We start from the raw sequence: 23,456 nt of genomic DNA, 5'->3' as shown, positions 1-23,456 counted from the left end.
TCAAATAAAATATTTCTATTTAAAATTAGTGTGCTAAGAATATCTTGTGTAACTGAAGCTCGCTCAACAAGTACTTGAGTAAAGTCATTGTGAAGGACACAGGCTCAAATAAAAATTAATTATTTCTTAATATGCCAGTAAAATTATTGCTATCACTTGATCTGTTTTTAGTTAATAGAGTCATAGCTTTCTGGGATAGACAGTATTATCTCAGGTATACAAAAGCCATATACTTATACCCAGATATCGAATTGCTCTCAGACAAATTGCCTATGTTTAACTAAAGCATGTCTTAGGATAACATCAAATCTTTTATTTCCCTTGATGCAGTGCTGTTATTTCCCTTGAAGGTCCCTGTACAGGAGGTTCAAACAGCAGGAAAAACAACTACTGAGCTAATGCTGGAAGATAAAAAATGAAAAATGTGTCCAGATCTCTGCTGGAAAAGAAACCACATTTTTGGTAAACAGCAGAGATCAAATAAGGCAGAAAAGAGCCTGACTGCCCACCAGTCTATTAAGGGCAGCAAGAGTCAATGGAGGATCAATATGTTTGGGGAAAGGCATTGAAAAAGACCTCTAAATGTGCATAATTAACCACTCTCAAAAGTGTCAAAACAGTTTGTGCTGGAACACTCGCATATGTGAAAACATGTGAGAATTCAGCCACTGCTTATACCCACATGAAATCCAGGCTACCCACCATGTGTGAGAGCAACTGTAAAAGCCAGAAGAGTGACAACAACTAAACTCTAGAATATATTATATCCGTCATTCATGCTTTGGACTTGTGAGAGCTTGAATTAAAACTTTCATGTGAATGGTTGAAAACCGGTTGGTTTGGCCTTGGGGAACACGAATGTTTTTTTCAAGGTGAGCAGCAGCAGCAGAGATTCATTCTGCCTCTAACCATGCATTGGAAATGCACTTTAATCCTCTAGTACATCTGAATAACAGAAGATCAGAGACCTTACATTTAATTTGAGTTTTAGGATAATATTACACTGTAAATAAGGGCTAACATTACACTATAAATAAGGACTAGCTGACGGTCTATTTATTATCCTCTTGGTGTTAATTCATAATTTTCAGGAACCCTAAATGAAGCTCTATGGATAGATTGTTCACAAATGTTTGTATCTCTGAATATAGACACTCCAAACTCATCAATACAAAAACTTGTTCCTGCTTTGCAAATAGGCTTTTACTTTGCAGTTAATAATCCACAAACAGATTTATTTGCTGAATAGTTAGCAATCCTCAAAACGGCAATATTTTTTTTCAACCAGGCTAGGATTTCTGTTTTAATGACTGAAGGAACTAAACTATACAATTAACTTTCTTTCTTTTTATTATACTCTCTTGTGACATTAGACTGTCATTTGAGAATTATCATTAGAAGTCTCTGGTGTTTTTAGAGAGAAGACCCAGAAAATGCAACAAACTGAAAGATATAAAATATGTCTTCTTCCCCCTCAGGATGGGATTGTGCATATATTTTACTATATTGCATAGAACACATAGACCATACTTTTTTTAGTGTCTGCTACAGGATGCTCAAACTCTCAGCCTATTTATGAAAGATCAATTTTTGTGATAACATTGATCCACTGAACACTGGAGCTGTCATCCTTGCTCAAGAACAGAAGCAGTAGAAGCTAAAGTACAATCCTTTCTTCTACATTTCTCTGTGGATTAGGCCCTCACTATACACATAATAGACACTCTCTTTGTGAAGATTATATGCCACTGGTATCAGACAAAGAAAGAGCAATAATAAAGTAACATGCTTAAAAAAATACTGAGGAATTACAGATCAATCATTCTCTGCTCTGTGCCCATAAAGATCCCAGAATAAATAGTCAGACAATCTATTTAGGCACTCAGAAGATAAAAGATCATATGAAAAGAACCAGCACGAATGTTTTGAGAACAAATCGTGTCAAACTAACCTAATGCCTTTCAGGGATAAGGTAACAACGTTGTGGATAGGGAAGAAGCAGTAAATACCTGCAGGAGCAGAGCTGTGGTGGGAAACCAGGCTAAATAAACAGAAATATTGTATTTTAAATGTGAATTAATTCTACAAGGCTACTCACCAGTAAGACTACAGCTGGAGTATTCTGGCCTATTTTAGACTCAATATTTCTAAAAATATACAGATTAACTAAACAGAATTCTGAAGAGAACATGCTAAATAGTCAGAACTGCAGAAAACATGAAGTGTGAGGAAACTCTGAAATAACTCAGCTTGATTAGTCTGAAGAAGGACAATAAGGGAGGTGAAATGTCTTCGCATAAGTGAAAGGTTATTCTAACCTACACGGCATTAACGCTGGTTCTGTCCTCTGAGGGAGGAAGACTGTAAACTGTACTCCTTGCCATCAGAGAGGGAACAGGATAATTTCCCTGATTAAATTGCAATAGAAATTTAGATTAAACACTAGGAAAAAAAAATAAAATCCAGCCTAAAAATTAGATAGGTGGTGGAATAAATAATGTACAAGTCTGTGGAATTTCCATTAGTGGAAGGACAGGTTAAGCAGACACCTGTCAGACACAATTTAAGTCTGGTTTATGCTGTCTTAAGATAAAAATAATGGAGTGGGTGACTTTGTAAAAACCCTTCTATCTTTAGCCCTGCTTTATATGACTCCATTTTTATTTTTGTCCTGACACCCAGCTTAAAGTTAGACTTAAATATTTGCACCCAAATAATGTATCAATGATTTTTGTGTTTCACTACAAACTGTTTCAATTAGCAAAATTGATGGCTTTTGAGTAGATCATGCTACGGCAACAGGTTTCAAACACATCAGGGAAAAGCCTCACTTGCTTTTCTTTTACTCCTTCATCTGATCACCCCCAGCATGAAATCATCACTGATGCTTTTGCAGTCATACTTCAGTTTCCTGGCATTTGCAACAATTCCTCCATGATGGCTACACCTTCTTCAGGAATTTTCTTGTAAAACATATTTCCTCACTTTCTTTGTTCCAAATACTGTATCTTTTTCAAACACTCTTATCATGGTGCTTGTAGTTGAACTACTACTGTTTTTCAAATGTCTTCCTGCACTCAGGCCCCATTCTAGATAATGTACCATATGCCTGTGAGTTAAATTAAGTCAAAATATATCAATGGGATTGCAGGAGATCTTTTCAAGTTCTCCATAGTTTGACAACACACTACTTGTAAAACATATACTACAAATTATGACCGTTGAAAAGATAACTACATGAATTCTGTTACGTGGAGTAAAGCACCGAGATTATTAATAGAAATTAAAAATCTACCAGAAATTAAAATCTACCAGAATCACAGAGTATTTTAAACTGATGACATACTAGAGACAACATGCGTAACTGAGCCACAATGAATTACAAGAGTGATTCTTAGGAGAGGTGATGACCTCTAATTATTGAGGGGTTTTTTTGTTACCAAAATCCTATAAAATAAGGTTGATGAGATTGAAATTTTATTCTAGTGTCCAAGCCCTGGAGATGACTGCCAAGGAAATAGTTTTTGCTCTGTGGGGATGGTGGGCAGAATAAGTAATATATTTGCATATACGTTGCACACATACATACATACATACATACATGTGTTGCATACACACATACTGATTTCAATAATAATTTATTTGAGTTAGAAGTAGTTCTATATGCAAAACATTTTTAAGGAAAACATAACCCTTGGATCATAAATCTGAAACCTAGAATTTATGAGGAGAATATATGTCACCAAAGACAAAAAGGAAACTTCTCCTGCCTGCATTGATGAAACTGTGAAGGAAAACCCAGGAGTAGATACAGACTTGCCCTGCTATCTCTTCACCCAAATGCAAGCTGGCAGGGAGCTGAGTGAAATTCCATGAGATAGAGATCAAACAATTTTCCAGTTGTTCCAATTCCAATTTCCTTTCCAACTTCAAAAAGTTTGAAAATTTGCTTGTTCAGTGATAGAATCTCTTCTTCCTCCTATTCACATCTCATTCCCTGCATTCTCTACAAAACCTACCAGATGGGGCCATTTCCACCTTAATTCTTGATACCAATAGTGATCCAAAAGTAGTTTTCAAGGGTATTGTTACAACGTTCCATTATTACTCGTCCCAGAAAAAAAAAAAAAAAAAAAAAAAATCAACCTCAGTTAAAGACATTTATCTTAATTTTCTCATGCCAATTCTTATTCTTTGAGAGCAATGAAGGCTCAGGTACGAACTTGCACTGTTGATTCCGTGGATTTATCTCCAAGTGTAAACATCTATATTGTCAGAGCCAAAGGTTTCTTTAAATTAGGTGCTCAGTAGCAAACAGATATTTGTTATTATTGTTCATGAAGTCTTATTCTCATGAGATAAATACACAGAGTCAACTTTTACATTTCACTTTGTTGAATTCATTTTATGAGATCTTCAGGCTTAGTGGTGCTTCACTATTTTTTATGGTTTGTTTTTGTTTTTTTGTGGTTTTTTTTTGGTTTTTTTTTTAACATTGTTTTCATCCAATTGTCCTTCTATAGATTTATGGTAAAAACAACTGAGGCCATTTTGTATCTAACCCTTTCATAAAAAGTGATTGAAAAGTTCAGCTAAATATGCTCAGTGACTTTTTTTTTGCTTGTCATCCTTCACAGATTTACTTCTTTCCATTCCATCTAAAAATATTGTTTTGTTTAAGAAGAAAAAACCTATCCTTGTGACAATTTGCATAATATGTTAATGCTGATATGCTTCTAGACATCTGGATGGCATTTTAATATCTCATTCTCATTCAAACAACTAGAAACCACACAGATGGTAGAGACAATTTTAAGAGCATTGTTGTAAACAAATAAGGCAGCCAGGAAATCAAACATGCTGTAAGATAGGCTTTAGAGCCTCTACTGCTTTCTGTGTGAGAATACACATCTGACATGTTTTGACTGCACGAGAGAACAGCCTTCTTCCTTTTCAGATAAACTAAGAGGTAAGTGCAGATTTTTAATTTAGATTGGGGATAATTTTAAAGGAAACTCCTTTCCCTGTCCAGTGTAGCTGGCACCACAGATTATACCCAGCACTTGTGAGATGAAGTTATTTGAGGCTGGAGATGCTGCTGGGCAGACTATGTGTTTTATTTTATCTCATTTTCAATTAGAAATATGAACAAATCCTGATTGCTTCAGGAAGAAGGCATGTAAATTCTGTTTTCATACTTTACATAATAATGTACCTTCTAGTAATTTGCTCCTGTTGTTAAAAATTCATCTACATGAAGTTGCATAGGACTCGGTAATCCCCTGCAGTTCTCTTTAATCTGCTGCTTGTTTATACCTCTTTATAGGTATATAATCTTCCTGAACTAGAGCAACTACTGCAAGTGCTGATGTTTTGGGTGTCTGCTCCACATGCTTATATAAGAGCTATGCAACAGCCTTTTCTGTAGGTGGAGCTGATGTCTTAGCAGATGCTGCACACTAGTGTATCTCTCTGGATTGCATTAAAATTACTCTTATCTTTACCAAGTAATATCATAAAGTAATTATTTTTCCTTAACTATAGTTGCTCTTGGACCTCTTCATGGTTATGGCTACAGATCCCTCACAATTAATTTCACTGACCTTACAGAAGTTTCTGGAATTCAGCTGCATTCAGTGAAGTACACAATATAAGACTCCAGAACCTCCTCCTTCGACGCCTGCAACGCAGATAAAAAGTTAACATTTGAATTCTGTCCCTTTACTAGTAAATTAAAATATTACAAAATTTTACAAAACCAGGTATCTAAGCCTCTACTGGTAACTCAAGGAACATTTCAGTTAGTGAACACTAATGAGCAATTTCAGAAAACAGTAAAAAATTTGTGCTGGTTCAGTCTAGTTAGCTGAAGAACATGGGACTCTCTTGAGTTCAGGAGAATGAGATTAGAAACTCACGGATAGCTTGTGGGTAACGACATCAGAAAGCAGTTTATCAAGGGCACTTGTGAAAACAGTACCTCCTAAAATATTTCTGCTTTTCCTCTCATCTCAAAACTGTGGATTTGCATATGGTAAATGCTAAGAAGGAAATGGAAGACAACTCACAGAAAAGGCAAAGCTAGTGGAAATGCAATGTAAAAAAAAGGCTTTAAGTCACCTCTCAAACCTAGGAATAAAAACAATACTGCAGCATAGATTAACCTGACAGAAGCCTTTCAGAGTGAATGGTGAATAAACGAACTTTCCCAACCTGATCCCAGGCTGATGACCATCTGCGTTAACCTCTGGGTGATGCCCACTACCAGGTGACATTCTTCTTGCTCATAGATGTTTCTCTCAGGTTCCATCTCTCACACTTTTCCTTCCTTCCCTTAAGGAACCCTTTGCACTAGAAGGTGGTGGCCCCAACCAAACTGTGAGCCAGGTAGGTACAGTGGATTGAAGACTGTCACTGTGATTGAGATGAGGAGCCCTTGGCAGGTGAACTGGAGGCAGCAGGAGTCGAAATCTGGGTCACAATGTCTTCTGCAGTCTAATGCAGCTATGAAAACTTTATGTGCCATATTTTAAGTTTGCCTTAAAAAAATAAAATCAATAAAACTTTAATCCTAAGCATGCTTTGACAAATTTAGTTAGTGTCTGGCAGAAAAGGGAGGATAAAAATAGGCATTTAATTTTTAGTCTGCAAATTGTAAGATTGCAAACAGCATTTGTTCTCAAAGATGATTCTTTACTTTGTTCATACAGCTGGATTTTTGTGATATCTGGTACATACTTAAAGAAAATCGTGATCTAATTGTTCATACTTCAAGCCTGTTGATGATGAAGCTATTGTGGCAACCAGAATGGATGGGAAAAACATTAATAACAAATGGTGCAAGCATCTCCCTCTGATCAGAGGGAGCTGGAAAGCAGAAAAATGAATAAATTATGATAGAAATAGTCAGCAAGCAAGAGAGAGACATGTTTAAGCCATAGATTTATTCTTTGTTCTTAGGCAGATGGGCCTGATGCATTCTCTCACCAGGCTTAGCAGGTTGGTAGAGGAGGAGACAGCTCCAGCAACAGGAGTGCTTGGCTGAGAAGTCATGATCAGTGCCATGAAGCTTCAGGACATGGCTCCACTTTTCCTGCTCTGTGAATCGCACTTTCTACCCACCCTGGACTTACAGCAGCGTGCATTAGGGAAGCAGGTCAGAGAATCCAAAGTTATTTTTGAATTCCATCACTTTTCCAAACATCAGTCTTCCTACATCTCTAAAACACAATAAGCAGGCATTTTTATAGGATTGCAAGAACTTTTGGGGAAAGGTTTTTATAAAATATGTATGAATTCACTGTATATTCACAGTAAAAAGAAGAGATATATCACAGAAGATCATATTTTTGTGTCATTTTTGGTGAGAAAATATAGATCAATAGATTCTAAACTCTTGTTTTGTTGGTACAGAAATGGTACAAAAAGCACCGAGATAACTGATATTGACACCACCAGAAGAGTTCTTATTTAATGAGTTTTCTTTATGTGGATCGGTAACTTAGACAATTCCACATAGAAATAAATTAATTTTGTTTTCTACTGTTCTTTATTGACTTATGAAGAACAGAAAAGACATTCCACGTCACTCATTTAAACCATAAAAACATTGAAGCATTTCAGATGAAAATTTATATGAATTCTTATGTGGAGAATATAACGTCTTATTCCTCAAAACTGCTTCCCAAACAGATTCCTTTTGTACAAAATTGAAATTTCTCCAAAAAAAATGTAGCTGATCATTCAGGCTGCTCGATTAAATTTGAGGATTTGATAGCAACTGAAAACAGGGTGTTAAATCAGGGAGTATTGAGCTTCTTTATGAGTATAATCCCCACCGTTTGAATAGGTGGAGAAGAGGAATCACAATGCCTGAAGACTTAAATCTGTTATTAATTTGTGCAGCTCTAGTTAGGTAATTGAAAATCAGTTGATAAATTGAGGGGTAATGAAAGCCCATTTCTTAAAGAAATTTTTAAAATATTATGAGAAACTTAGATTCCTTAATTCCTGTAAAGAAGCCATCATTGCAGGTATGTACACAATAGCATTACATGGAGATATTAAAATTACTATCAGTGTTATGGTGATTTCAAAAGTTATATTATTTAAAAAGAGGCATAATTAAAAGGGAAGGGTATCCTTTCAAGTTGTTTCAGGCTTCAGCTATTTACCTTAATCAATTACAAAAAAAGGTGGGATTGTCTCCTCCATTTGCATGCCTAGAACAGCTCTTTTGGAATTGCTACAATAGTCCGTGTAATTTTAGACATAGGGCAACTACTTGCTTTAGTCAAACTAATAAAATTACACCAAAATTACATTACTCTGTGTGCAGAACTAGATGGAAGAAAATAAATATCAAAATAATTGATTCATCTCACTACCTTGCAGCTAAGATATCCCTGGTCTCGGAAATATTTGGGTGTATGGTACCATGGAAAGTGCAACCAATGCCAAGGGAAAAAAATGGAAATGGGAGGGGTGGGACTTAGGTCTGTTGTTGACTCCCTGTGTACAGGATCCCATTTCCCATCCATCCTGAAGCAAATGACATACAAAATGGTCTGTGGTGCTACACTAAAGCTGTATAGTTCAGTCTAGCAATCAGCCATGGAGTCCTAAGGATGAATTATTTAAGCTCTGAAACAACTTTATTTAGGAAATGGCTTACTTCTAGTATTGTGTCCATGGCATTAGTGGAAAAGTCATCTTCAGAATCCTGCCTCCCACCAGCTGGTCTTCTATTGGTCTTCAGACATCTGTATATGCTATGCATGCCATGGAGCAGCCACCTGCAATATATTCACAGATAAATTTACGGTCAAGTGCCTTGGAATGATTCTGTGCTCAGTTTGAGATGGAGTTGCCCTAAGCAGCTGAACTTCAACAACTGTTTCCTAGAATTATACTTACAGTAAATTAAGCCATTTCAAAGGTTTTTCATCTAGACATTGGCAAGTGTTCCTGTACTTAATGTTGTTTGATTGAGGTCTACTCTATAGGACTTCTGCGTAACTCTTAGTCCTCCCTATAAGCAGACGAGACAGCAGAGGTTTACATTGCATATCCTAGTTCTGTAAAAAGCTCATTGTAGACATCATGACTGAGCCAGGGTGATTTGTAACTCACCCCTTCAAATCAGGATCAGTTCTAGTGCAACCAGATTAATCTCACCTGTCCTTCAGTGGAAGCTCTTCCTTTAAGAGTGCTGCACCTGTTTGTATCTCATTTTTTTTTATTTTTTTTTTTTTTCAAAGCCCAAGATAATAACACATCTCCACTGATGTGCTTTCCATATACTGTTATTTTTATTCCTGGTATATCTTTCCTTTCTGCAGACAAATTGACCAATCATCACTCCCTAAGGGCCAGAAAAGATAAATGCAGGCAAAGCCCTTGAAGTCCAGCAAAAGGGAATCTCATTCTGCTAATGCTCAGGAATTCCTCTTTCTTTTGTTTTGTCAGCCATGTAGCAAGAGACCTGCTGCTTGTTTCTTCTCTAATAACTTGTCATATCAAAACTCCCTCCACTCTTGATTGCCATGCAAAATATGTAGTGTCCTAAAATGGTATTAAGTAAGTAAACTAATCCTAAAGAATGATGAACATTCTTCAGCAATTTGCATGAAAAGTGTCTCATCGGTGTGGACAAAACTCCATCTGAATAGTAGAGTGAGGAAATGCTTTGTTTGTTTGTGTGCATTACATATGTATGTACAGGACTCGTAATATAACTGGTACTTCTAAATTTTCTTACTTGTTTTTTATTTAGCAAGGTAAATTTTACCCTCCTTCTCTGGTAGGTGAATATCTTAATTGTATCTATAGCATTTGTAAAAATAATTCATATCTTCTTATATTTTATGAGGTATCTAGTACATTTCTGGAAAGAAACATATTTTTTCCCTAACCTAACAGGAGATACGACTGCATTAGATTACATGAAATTCAAATGCATTAGCTGTTAGCCAAAATGAATTTTCATATAAATTAATATTGTTATTGTATTTTAATAAAGAAATAGCACTTATGGAATTATGTAGACATCAATCACTTGGAGGTGTCTTGGAACAATTATTAACTTCATGCATCATCTGCTTCCTCACTTCAAAATTTGTTGCACTCTTTATAAATACCATATATCAGTGAGCCATAAAACACATTTTAAATGCCTTCTAGCCCATCACAGACACTGTTGTTAGAAAAAGCTCTCTAAGCCGATGACATCCTAATATGTGACTATGTAATTAAAATTTTGACATATGCAAAGAGTTGCAAAATAGATAAAAGTGTATGTATTGTAAATAGAAGTTTAAAGGCTCTGAGCAGATGGTTCGTTTGTGAAAGAGGTACAGGGAGTGCCAAGAAATGACAAACAGATGGCTTAGGTGTGAAGGACAGGCAGGGAAATTTGGAACAGTTGAGGATGTAATGGACAACTCTCTGGATTTTTTGCACACACTAAGTGAATCACAATGCTTGAATAGAAGGTTAAGCATTTTACATATTTCTCTTTGCATTTATATAAATGTGTCAGTGGAAAATGTCCAGGAATAAAGCCTGATAGTAACAATCACGACAAGTCATGCTTCATAGGCTTTAGGGATACAAAACCTATTCAAAATGCAGATATCACTTGGGTGATAACGCAAGCACTTCTATCCCAAGTCATGTGTGTGGGCTGAGTTGTCTCAATTCAAACAGAAATATTCAGAATTGTAGCAAAACCATATTGCAAATATTTACAGGTGCCTGAAATACAGTTTTAGTAATGTACAAAACGAACTAATCTTTGCCAGCTGCTGCTCCTTGCTTTCCACTACTTGTTGCATTAGCAGTGTGCTGAGTGAATTCAGTTAAACTTTAAGTGACCAAAATTGTGACTAAAAAGGAATCTCATTTGGGCAGAAAGATCAGAGCAAATATTGCTTATTTTTTGAAGGAATGGCAAGCCTTAAACTATGACAAGATTAAAATTATCCTTGAGTCTAATGTTATGTTATATTTTGACTCTCTTGTATTTGTCAGGTAAGCTTGAGAAATACTTCACGAGCTGCAAAATAGAAGAATTTCTGCACACAGATGGGCAAAGGTCACTTTTAGTAATCAAAACCAAACTCCTAAGAACTGTGAAAGTGCAGGGATTTTGAAAGTGCTCTTTGATCAGATTCTGTGTGAAAACTTGATCAATGTAGTAAAGGGAGGGATATTTATGAATGCTTTTGCATTAGTTTTGTCAGCAGGTATTCATTCTGAAAATGGTAACTGAAACCAGGAAAACCTTAGGCACAGTCAAATAAATGTTCTCATTTTATAGCAACAGCACTGCCCAACTGAGAAAAACTTATAAAAATCACAAAATTATCCTCTATGTAGCTTTGGGAAAACTCGGACTGAAGAGATTTTTCAAAACTATGAAGAATAATTTCAGGGACTACTCCAGAGGGAAAATAAAAGCAAGATTAAGACCTCAAATCCTTGTGGAAATTGTGTGTTGCCCACCTTGCCTGGACTGAATATCTCGCCACAGAACATTAGCCTAGCAGGTTGTGTTAATGTGCCTTGCTATTTACTGATGGCCAAGTATTCAGAAGTGATTAAAACTGCTGTAAAGAGCTACTTGTTTTTCAAAATCAAGTTTTTCCAGAGCTGAGAGGAAAAATATATAATTCTATCCAGTACAGACAACTAAAAGGGCCACCACCCTTCTGCAAGTAGCTACAGAGATGTAAAAGTCTTACAGATTAGCTTCATTATTTTCTAAATTATGTAATCAATATTTATTATTTTACCTTATAACTAGTTACATTTGAAATTGAATTTATGTTTATGAAAAGTGAATTTCTGCAAAGCAATTGTTACATGGGAACTCTTTTTAAGTTTACCTAAATATTATCTTGCAACTATTTAATTTGCAAAAAACCCAACATAATCATTACTTTGGCATTGTGTAGTTTCTTGCATAATAGTGATAGTGGGGGGGGGAACACTGGAGTGCTAATAAAAAAAGGCTTGGCATTGTTTATTACAACTATTTGAAAGACTAGCAGAATATGGTTTCTCCAAGAATCAACCAGAGTCTTCCTACATGTTCTTGTGGAAAATATTACTGAAAATAACAACTACCTATGCTTGTCTTTGAGGAGTTTGCAAAAGCTGTTAAAGCTAATTCTAGTTTTTCTGCCTTACAAAGGCCCAGGAATTGTTCTAAGTCTGATCTGTGGAGTGATGTACATATACCCTTTAGATATTGTCTATATTTTGAACTTCATTGGCATTTATTTTGCTTACTGGATGATCTCTTTAATCCCTGCCATACTTCTTTTCCTCAGTAATCTTGTCCTTTTGTATATGTGTCTCTGCCTAGTTAATTTTGGCTCTGCATTTTTCAGGCATGCCAAGCAGTAGCAAGCATCCTCCCAGCTGTCACTCCTCCTTAGGGTGACAATCTCTTCTCCTGCCACTTTCTCCCTGATTTTCCTACTCAAATAACTCTATTGCTTTGCTCTCCATTCCTATGGTACTACAGTTTGCTATCATGCAGCATAATTCTCATCATTGAGCCATAGTTTTTTCCTAGGATGTTGGTAAATTTATCTTCTTTTTGCCTGGAGCGGAGTGGTGTATTAAAGCTATATGTTATAATCAGAAGGATGAACTTATTTGACCTCGTTTGTTTTTTTTTTCCCTCCTAAGAGAGAGACTGCTAGTTATGATTTTTTTTATTATGTTTTTTTTATCTCACTCCTGTATTCTGGGCTATCCTGGTTGTTCTCCTCAATTTCTTTCACCTGCTAGGTATCACGACATACCATCTGTCCAAAGGAGATGAAGTTTAGTAGGGCCATTTGTGCTATGACAGCAAGGGTTGTGTCAGAGAAGTATTACAAATTACATCCTTCAGAAGTTTCTAGTCACCATAAACATTTACTTTAAAAATCTCTGTAGGTTTTGCTGAGAATATATCTTTTGTTTGTAAATCTAGATGTAATTTATAAAAACAATTATGAATAACATGCAAATAAAATATATTGGTATATTCTAAATTCTGAACAGAAACATGTAATAAGTACGTATGTAACTATAGATTACTATTATTTTGGTGGAGGACTTGTTCTTAGGTTAAAATGTTATTTGCATAAAAAACAGCATACCTATTTTGGGATTTGAATTTAAAGCATAAAATCTATACTGAGATATAATTTCTCCTCAGAATTAAAATAAAATCTCACCTCTGCCTGTGGTCTATACATGTTTCTGAACTTCCAAAAGTACCTTAAAACAATCCATATAGCAATATCTACTTTCTGAGTGAAGCACAGAGAATATAGAGGCATTTTCAAAGACAAATATAAAATGGTTGATACTATATCATAAGATTGAGAATTCAAGAAAATAATTAAAGCAAACCTAATCAGGGGTCAATACAGTAATTAAAAAGTAATTGAAACAATGATAGATCCTCTTTCTCTCAGTCTGTACTTTTGTGAGGATATTAATACTTCAACCATTTGTTCAGCTTGTTTTTTAAGACTATAAGGACTAAATATCAAGGCTTCTAATATAGAGGGGAATTAGGAGTTGTAGAGCTCCCTTTTCTCCCCAGGTGGGCTGTTTGTAGGGTGCAGTGCAGGAGAGCAGCCCCTGCACCCCTGAGCATGAGGGAATTGCTGTGAGTTGGAGGTGACCCTGCACACCGAGACCCTCCCTGCTGGGCACAGCATGGGCTGTCGGAGCAAGGCAGACCCAAGGAGGAGAGGAAATAAATAACTTTCTTATGGACATCTGACAGTCATAATTATTTCTCTCTGCTTCTATCAGGGCTGTGGCAAAATCATAGTGAATTTTGTTTTGTTCTGCTCTCCTCTGTGAAGATAAAAATCTGAGAAAGGCTGTGCCCTCATTTACACTGAAGTCAATGATTCCTTCAGCTGACTTCAGATTTATAGTGCCCTGAGTGAGTGAAGAATTTGACCCATAATTTTTTTTAAAAGTAGTTATTTTTTTGCGGAGTCTTCCTCCTGAAGACTCACTTTACCTAGCCATCAATATTCACACTTTAAAGGCTTATTTCCATCAAGTTCTGTCAATGACCTTTAGAAACTGGTCCCTTCAAATAAGAAGAAAGACCTCAATTACAACAACATCTGCCTTCATCTAGCACTTTATTTGCCTTAGAGAAGGGATGGAATGATGATTAAGTTAATGGATAGGTCACTTTCATTTTTCACATTTACTATGTAAGTGGCTCCATGAATCACCATTTATATGAAGCCCAATCATGGAAGGCAAAGGCAAAACATCCATTGACTTCCACAAGCTCTCTTCCTGCACACTTTGGAGAGGAGGAGTGGAGTACTGGTATTAATCAACCTTTACAACTCATATGATAAAATATTTGTCTTTTTCTTAGGGCTTGAAAATAAACATTATTGTTGTTAGGCTCCTGTTTCTCTAAAAACTCGATTGGCTACCTCAGCTTTTTCTATCGGCCCTCTGTTAGGCAGCATCACAGCCTTATGTGGCCACTTGCAACAGTAATGTGACAATTTTGTTCCCCTAGCTGGAATATAACAGAATGAAATTTCTCTACCAACTTATTCTTTTTTAACTAGGCTGATGCAAATATGTAACCAAAGCAATATCACCAGCCATGGACTGAGACATTACAGTGTCCCAGCTCATGCACATGTCACGCTGCAAAACATTGCACAATCCTGCTTGAAGGTACAGAAATTTGTCTTATGTGTGTGGATTGCTGACGCTGAGCATGGCAGTGAACCGCCTAAGCAGAGAGGATGTGTAAAGTATAGGATGTGGGTAACGTAGGAGAGGTTACATACAAAACACAGAAAGAGCTGAAAACAGAACAGGTTGGGATTTGAGGAGGAACCCAGCTTCAGCTGGGAGAGAAAGCAATGGAGTGAGAGGGAGAGCACCAGCTGATCACCACTTCAGCAGCTTTACCTTCCTGGGTCTTCAGAAAGTACAGCCTGCAAACCTGCCGCCTCCTTCATCGGTCCAATTTCATCCTGTATCTTAGCAGAGTTGCCTCAAAGGGTTCAGTTCTCTGACCTTATTCGGCTTTGCTGGTTTGTTCTTGAACTTCTGCAGCATAGTGCTGTGAAATTCCCTGTAGATACACACATTTAGATATGAAAATATGTATATGTAAGTGCATGTATACATACATATATAAAGGTTGAGATTGAAAATACAAACAGAAGCAAATCCAGTACATTTTAAAAGGAAACAAAAGCTTTTAGCAAGTGAAGGTTAAAGTCATTAGGTTGTCTGTGAAAAAAGAGAATAGGCCTCAATTAGTATGTTAAAAAGCAAATAAAACATCAGTACATACATTACCATTGTGATTTGTTTTCTGATACATCATGTATTAAAAAAAGAGACAGGAAGCAGAACCACTTGCTGTAATGCTAGAGATGACACTGAAACTTTAAAAGACTGAGACTGAACTGCAACAAATTGAACCAAGTGGAAACTGAACAAGTGGGAATCAAATACGCACAAAGCACAGCTCTCTTTGGAGCAGAAATGCATTACGGTGAGAGGCTGTTTGACCATTCCATTTGTTGACAAAGTGATAAAGATCAAGATCATTAGACTGAGCAAGTAGTCACGATTTACAAGGAAAGGAACAGTAACATGAAAAAATAGAGATAGAGGTTTTTATTTGAACTGACAAATTACATTTATTATTCAAACACTATAACCATCAACTGGCTTAACACCAGAAGGAGCCTTGAAAGATGAGCTATAAAAAGAACTTAAACACAAGGCTGAAAAGAACAATATGATCAGCATAAGGGCAATGAAAAAACAGTTCAGAAAGTTGTATTCTGAAAAACTTATGTGGCCTATAGAGAAGATACAAGCTGGGCTGAATGTCATGGCTTCGGCAGCAGCAGCAGCTGGACTGCAAGGGAGGCAACAGCAGGATTTGACTTATGGAGAATGCCAAAGGGAAGAAGCTGCACAGGATACGTGTGTTTGGTTAGCAGCACAAAATCACTTGTGTAACAAAGAGTGAGACACATCAAATGAAGTGTCTCTACACTGAACATGCTGCCTGCACCGTGGGACCAATAACAGTAACATCCTCAGCGAAGAAATACAGAAGCTGCATAATTTGGCTGTATATAAATGAGTACTCAGAAAAATGTCCTTTCATCCTTACTGACTTTTGAGTGTACACACATACACATAAGCATAAATGTAGTGCTCTCTCTCTCTCTCTTTGCATTTTTTCTAATAAAGTTTGCCCTGTGTCCTCTGATAGCATGCAATGCCAAAATAATTAAGCATCATGTTGGAATATATCAGCTGTAAAAAGCAAGACACCTGGTAATTTGATAGTGTAAACAATCCTAAGAAGAATTTTATTTCTATAGAGAATCTTTCTATTTAAGCTGCTTTTCCTGTCCTTCGAGGATATCGTGTGTAGTCATTTGAAGAGAATGTGTATCAATTCTAAGCTACATTTATGAACTTCATTCAAAAAAACAGGACTCCTCTGAGTTATTAAACCATTAAAGGCCTCTGTCACTTTTCATGTCAATGTTAGTAATCACATCATTAAAACAGTTAAAGTTAGAACTGCAGCAGTAAAAATGCAACATTGTCACTCATGAGATTCAAGAACAATTCTAGCTGGTTTTTGATGTGAAAACTGTATTGAACTGTTTGCAATAAAATGGTAGCTGCTGGAAAAGGCAGTTAAAACATTGTTCATAATGTTATCAAACAGAAGTTGTTTGAATTTAAATTTATGTATATGAATTTAAATATATGAACAATCCTCTATCACTTCAATTTACCTGAGTTTGTTCAGATTAGGGGCCTGAACTTGCTTCCAACATGAGAAATGTCTAATCAAAAACAGTGATGCATTTGCATTGAATGCTGAACAGCTGCTTTGGTCCTGACAAACTCTGAAGTCAGGTAGTACAAAGTCTGAGCAAAACATACCATACACACAACTAGTTTTTTACTTACAGGCTTGCCAGCACACAGGGAGAGTGCTAGCAGAATAATCCTTGTAAAGGACCACGGCTTGAGGGCATTTTATGGATCCCTCCACATTTTGTGGAGGGTGATCAGTTAGTTATTTGTAACTCAGTCAAGTGCTAATTCAACAATGATCACTAGTGCTTCATCTTGTTAAATTACAGATTTGTCGTTCTTAATGAGTTTTCTTCTTGAATCTAAGAGAATTATTCATGTGTTTATGTGTGCCTTTGAGCATTTCGCTGTTTAGAAACTTATTTTTAAAAAGCTAACCAACAATTGGAGTTAATGTTACATTAAAAACTCACATTTTCAGTAATTCTTAACCTTCTGAATATCTACATTTGGATTTGAATAATCCAGATATGGTTTCTCTAAGTGTAAGGTATTCTGGGGAAATCTGACCAAAAAAAATGAGGATTCTTCTACAATTATATGTAAGTACATGTATGTATTTGTAAGTTATTTTTAATAGGCACTGCAAAGTTGAAATTGTCTATGGAAACATTTGCTATAGAAACATCACCCTAGAGGAGAAATGTGTTGAAATTCCTTCAAGAAATCTTGCTGACAACTTTGATGAATTCTATTTCTGTTTCTATTTTAGGGCAGTTTGTGAAGGGTTTATCTGGTTTGTGAAAAGCTAAAAGATGGTGCTGTACACTGTATGATGACACAGTGAATTTATCCTTTGAGTTACATTTCAGACTTGTGCAATATAGCAGTTTTTCAGTTTTTGTGATTGGATGCTGTGTATCAAATATCACCATACAACACTGCAGATTTCTACCACACTGCAGATTTCTCACACTTTTAGTTAGCTCGGTGTTGCTCTTAAACATTGCTGTGACGTCCAGATGTCAAGTTCTACTGTGATACAAAAATCCACTGACATGTAGGAAATGATAGGACCTCCAGCCAAGTGACTGAAAAAACAACAATGTTCAAGGGAGTGGACTTCTCATTTAGGTCACAGGAGTAAATAATACGAAAACTATTTACCTAAATAAACAGAGCTGAAAAAAAAAAAAAGCAGAGCAAAATTATTCCAGTAGTTGTGTACCCAACCACCTGAGTTGTGTTTAGAGAAATCCAAATGAGAAATCCAAATAAATAGTGTCCTTGAATGACAACTAGGCTTCAATGCACACCAAAATAAAGTTATACTTAATGTAACCACTATCTCTAATTTGCCACAGCAAAATATGCTCATTTGTTAATAAACTACATAACTTGCAGTGTGCTTCCTTATAAGAAAAATAAGCTATCTTAATTAAGGCTCAGAAAACAGGAAAGAAATAGGAACAACAAATTCTATTGCTCAAAATCTAACTTCTAACTTCAGTTTGAAGTAGGTAATATGCATGTAGACATGACAGTATTTGTGTGATAATTTGCCAGAAACAACCTACTCAAATTAACTTCTCATTCTATTATGGTTTGCTGTTGTTCAAGACAGCAATATAACATTGTAAAAGTCACTCCCTCAATGTATATTGTTTCTTTATAGTCAAATGCCATGATTTACTATTTTTATTTGCCATCACCTGTTTTTTTTTTCTCTGGAGGAATAGCTGATTAGTCTCACTTCAGGCAGTTTCAACGGGAAAGAGAGAAACAATTAAAATAAGCTAGCGAAAAACATTGCAGGAGCTATTTTGCTCACTCCATAACTTGAAAGAGCTCTTCAGCCACTGTGCTGTTAAATTCTACCGGGTTCTGCTGGAGGAAAGAGAACGCTGCTGGTGAGGAGCTGAGGAATTAACTTGGGGTTTTTTCAGTTGCGTCTCTCTCCTTTTTGTAAAATATTTTTAGATTAAATCCTTGTTGTAGCCAAAAATAAATCTCATACTTGAGATATATAACAGCAAATCTTATTTAATCTGTGTGGTAGTGAGAAGTCACTCCCTGTTTCCCAGGCATCATGAGGAAATGGTATTCCACTTGTATGGTAAAATGAGGATTGAAGATGATGCTATTGGAGCAAGCGGACATGGTGCCTTCTTACAGTCTGACAGACTGGTTACTATCCGTGCTGGCAAGCAGCACTCAGGAAGAGAGAATCTTAGGGCTAACTGATTCAGAAGACCCGCTGATCACACTACACACATTTCAGGGCCATACACTGAATGCTTCACCCCGCAGTGGTTGAAGTATATGGACGTGCTCCTGGAGCATTTCTTCCAGAAGAAACCCACTGTGAAGTCCTTGCAGTTGGCAACCAAAGCACAGGAAGGGAAGACAACCCAGAGGTGTGTTTCTGAAGGAATTTCCTGCCTGGGCCGAATGAAACCACTAATGCAGATGCACTTGTTTTGGTTAAGAGGCGCAGAATAACATGATGACTGATTCAGTTGTGCAGATGTGATGAGGAAACTGTGGCACTGTTAGGAGAAATAGGTCTGCTGAACAGTTCTTTACTTTCAAGAGAAGTGATAGATTCATATGACAAAAACCAAACCAAAACAAACAACAACAACAAACCACAAACAAAACCCCTACAAACAAACAAACAAACAAACAAACAAACTTGAAACCTGTGCAGCAAATATTGTGGTAGCTTTGCAGATTCCCAGTTGAGTCCTGTGGGCAAACAGCTGACTTTCTATGTGATGGGCCTGGGTAGGTTGGATGGGCTGCTGGCCAGTCTAGGGGAGCTCAGGGTGAAGGTACAACATCCCAGCCTGTGTCTGCAGGAACATTGAGGCAACTGCCACAAAGAAGAGTTGGAGATCCGTATGCCATGACTTTTATGAGGATCCAAGCACCCAACTGCTCCTCCACAACATGCACTGACATGCTGTTGTTATAACCTTGCTCTTGGGTGAGGCTGCGGAAGAGAGAATGACTTAAGTTATTTCAGTTTCTTAAAAAAAGTCCACTGAGGGAAACAAATTATAGCAAAACAGAGCAAAAACAACTCTTCTTCCCCTCAAACTAATGCAACTGTAAGCATAAAATCTTCATGTTATCCATTATAATTCACAAGAATTACATTTATTATTGGCTTATTTTAATCATCTTCAGACACACTAGAATAATAGTTTCCTTTCAAATTCAACAGAACATAGAGTTTTAGATTACTTATATTTATGAAAGGAATTATGTGATGTGTCAGCAGGAGACAGGATATGCCAACCCAGGAGATCTTTTCCCACTTCTATTTCTTTTTCAGTGTTCCTGTGTTCCTACTTATGAGACTGGTATAATAAAAGTGATACTCACAATACACAATATATTTTTCCAGATTACTTTAATAGCGCCAAAAAGATAACCAATGAATAATCATAATAAAATATATGTAAAGGGGATCACAAATCTCACTGATGCAGAACAGGAAGAATTTATTTTCAAAGTGTTGTTAATGACATTCTGCCTGCCCCTTTGAAAATTGCCTTGAGCTTAGTGCTATCCCTTGGAAATCCAATTCATAAATTCAAAAGCAGCATGAAAATCCAGTAGGAAATAAAACACTTTTATTCAAATGTATTACAGCATGTTAATGCTGTTTCTTAGAACATAAACTGCAGTGAACACTGCACTGAAATACAAACAAGGAATGACCTTACTGTATGGGTTTGAAAAGTTTCTGGGTGAAAAGCCAAAGCTCAGCACACAGACAACTTGCAGATTATGAAAAAATGGATCCAGATGATATTCTATGGCTAATGCCATCCAAGAGAAAGCGGTGCTTCTGTGAGCAGAGCATCCTTTCCCCACATTGAGGAATTGATACAGGGAGTTGCTGCTTTGGGGAGCTGCAGGAACAGGAGAGATACTTCCCAACCCACTGCCAAAAAAAGCAATATGCAGAGAGCAGGTGCTGCAGGCTGGTGTTTTGGCAACAGTGCTGTGTCATTCAGCAGCTGCTGATAAGTGATAATTTTTCATGGGAGCTATCTCAGAAGCATTTCTCCAAGTGGCTGGTTCTCGTGACTGTCTCTGCTCTCATTTTACTCTGAGTGCTCCTCTTAAACACACTCAGCTGATCTGCTCTGCCTGGGGGGTGATAGAAAGTTGCTGAAATTCTATATATTGCCACTAGACACATACTGGTTTGTAACGGGACTCTTGAAATAACTGGTAATCTGCTTGTATTATATTCTCCATAGTTGTGCTGAATATTTTTTCTCTGTGCAGATGGAAAAGGTTTCTCATACTACACAGTGCTGCCAGTGCTTGTTTGGCTGCTTCATGCCAAAAGCTCCTCATTCCCTTTTGCTCTTCTCTTTTTTTAAGAGAAACGAACCAATATTCTTAGAGAATCCTAAGAGGAAGCAATGGAGGTACCCAAGACACACAAAAAACAGGGAGCTCAGAACTTTCTTAGTAACTGGTGGGTGTGATGAGCCCAGATAGTGCCCAAGGCCTGTGAGCTCTCATCCTGCATCATAAGAGGTGTGCGACCACTTGGGGACTCTGCTAAGCACTTGTGTGACACCACTGGTGGCATGGCAACTGAGTGAAATGGTGCCTCTTAAAAAACAAAGACAAACAAAACCCAAACCAAACAAACAACACAAAACCCTAAAAAAAATTCCTTAATTGCAAATCAGAGTTCAGAGTAATTACCTTAAAAAAAAAAAAATAAATTAATTATTAATTAACTTCAGTTCCTGTACATCCAGAGGAATGGGAAGTTGTCAAGCCCAGTCCAGTTCTTGAGACAAGTGAAAGATCAGCCACCTGGAACGGCACCACCGGGAAGGCTGCGAAGCAGCAGATGTGGCTTTCATGGGAAACCTCACGTCTCTCTCATCTGCAATTCCCTCAAAATATTAAATGGTAAATGAAAGTGACCTCTGCTGAACACCAAGACTTATGCAAACTTTTTCAATCATCAAGGAATTCACCCCTACATATCTCACTTTTAATTACAATTTAATACTTTTTAATAATTGTGTTAGGTGCCTATAAAAGACAAAAGGTCAACTTCATCGCCTAGGATGACTAAACTACTGGAAAAACAGAAAGACTAAAAGAAAGGTGGAAATATCAAGAATTGGCTGATTTGGAATCAATGCTCAAAAGTCTATATTTATCTATAAATGATGTCTTGATATCTCTACAGCTGTATGAAGTACGTCTATTATCTTTCTGTTAATTTATAAGAAAAGTTGTTAAAGCTGCCTATGTTTCCAAACAAACATTGCCATAGGTAAAAAAAAAAAGTCTTGCTAAGTTGTAATATTTTCTCTTATGATTTAGGGATCTACATTTTATAGAGTGAAAGGGGAATTTCAGTTTGTATCAGTGAGTGTGTCTGTCTCCTGGGCTCTGGTCTCAAGCACTTGGTGCAAGGTGCCTGCAGCAACTGTGAGACCATCCTTCCTTCTGTCTAGTCCCTGCTCTGCTACCTGGTGCCAAGAGGCTACTGCCTGTCCCTGTACCTCTCTTGCCTCTGGGATAACCTACAGCCAAACAGCCTCTTTAGAATATTTTTTATTTTAACAAAAGCATTGTAGAGAAAATATTTAAAAAAAAGCCCAACATTATGGAGCTAAATCTCCCTTCAGACACCCCTCTTGGGATCTGGGGAAGGTTAGTTCCTTCAGGCTTTTCCACAAGCACCCACCATCTGGGGCTGCAAAGCTCCCCCAGCCCCAGCACCCTGGACTTCATAATCCTTTCATTTTGAGCTCCAAGATCCCAGACGGGTTTAAATATTATTGTCACTCAAGAGACAAAAGAAACAAAAACTTCAACATAAACCACATAAGTCCTTGCTGGCTGGTAAAGAATCTAGACATTCCTAATCCAATTTGATGGCAATAGACCAATTTTTTAATTTTCCACTTTATTCTTCCTTAAAAATCTAAGAGTTCAGTGATCATGATGAATAATGAGCACTCTGTTGCATTTGACTAATGGCCTCTCTTAATAGCTATGTTGTACTTGCCTTGTAGCCTCTGAAGAGTTTAGTGCATTATTAAAGACCAATTCCAGTTCTGTCATTTCAGGCTTAACACAGCTGAAGCTGTCTTCACATTCAAAACTTGGGTCCTAAGACAATCACATAAATACCCTATCGTTCAAAATTAAACATCTAAATCCATCTAAAACATTCAAATAAAGCTAGATGAGTTCTCAAAAATGCTAAGAATCTACAACACTCACAGACATCAGAGATTGGATGATGCCCAACATCTTTAGAAATAAAGAACTCTGTTTTATACCAAAATGTACAGGCTTATTTGCTAAATGTCAGGCACCCACACTTGAATATCTTCTCCAGAGAACTCTGTATTTCATATACAGAAATGTTTTCATTTCCTGGAATAGCTGTGTTTATTACTTTAATAAACTGAATTAAGAAATATGGTTATTGGTTTCCTAACTAGGCTGAATTAAGTTTCATTAAAAAATAAAATCTAGGATTCCAGTTTATACTTGACATAAAGGCACTTAAAACAACCATATTCCTTTTC

General features: G+C 36.8%; 1 long non-coding RNA gene across 5 annotated transcripts in view; it reads right to left on the bottom strand.

The window, feature by feature from the left end:
- The window catches only part of LOC135580455 (uncharacterized), a 142,233-nt gene that overhangs the window by 16,441 nt on the left and 102,336 nt on the right, over positions 1-23,456 (bottom strand). For 3 of the 5 annotated variants that reach the window (XR_010475081.1, XR_010475082.1, XR_010475079.1), the window contains exons 2-5: positions 19,566-19,858; positions 14,971-15,136; positions 8,675-8,795; positions 5,604-7,220 (exon numbers count right to left, since the gene is read on the bottom strand). This is a non-coding gene — a long non-coding RNA (uncharacterized LOC135580455). The remainder of the gene's footprint in view (positions 1-5,603; positions 7,221-8,674; positions 8,796-14,970; positions 15,137-19,565; positions 19,859-23,456) is intronic. The other 2 variants (XR_010475083.1, XR_010475084.1) reach the window with 2 other exon arrangements.

The sequence above is a fragment of the Columba livia genome, chromosome 10 (assembly GCF_036013475.1).
Source record: "Columba livia isolate bColLiv1 breed racing homer chromosome 10, bColLiv1.pat.W.v2, whole genome shotgun sequence".
NCBI lineage: Eukaryota > Metazoa > Chordata > Aves > Columbiformes > Columbidae > Columba > Columba livia.
Note: the sequence above shows the minus strand (reverse complement) of the source record. Positions and strands in the feature narration are given on the sequence as shown.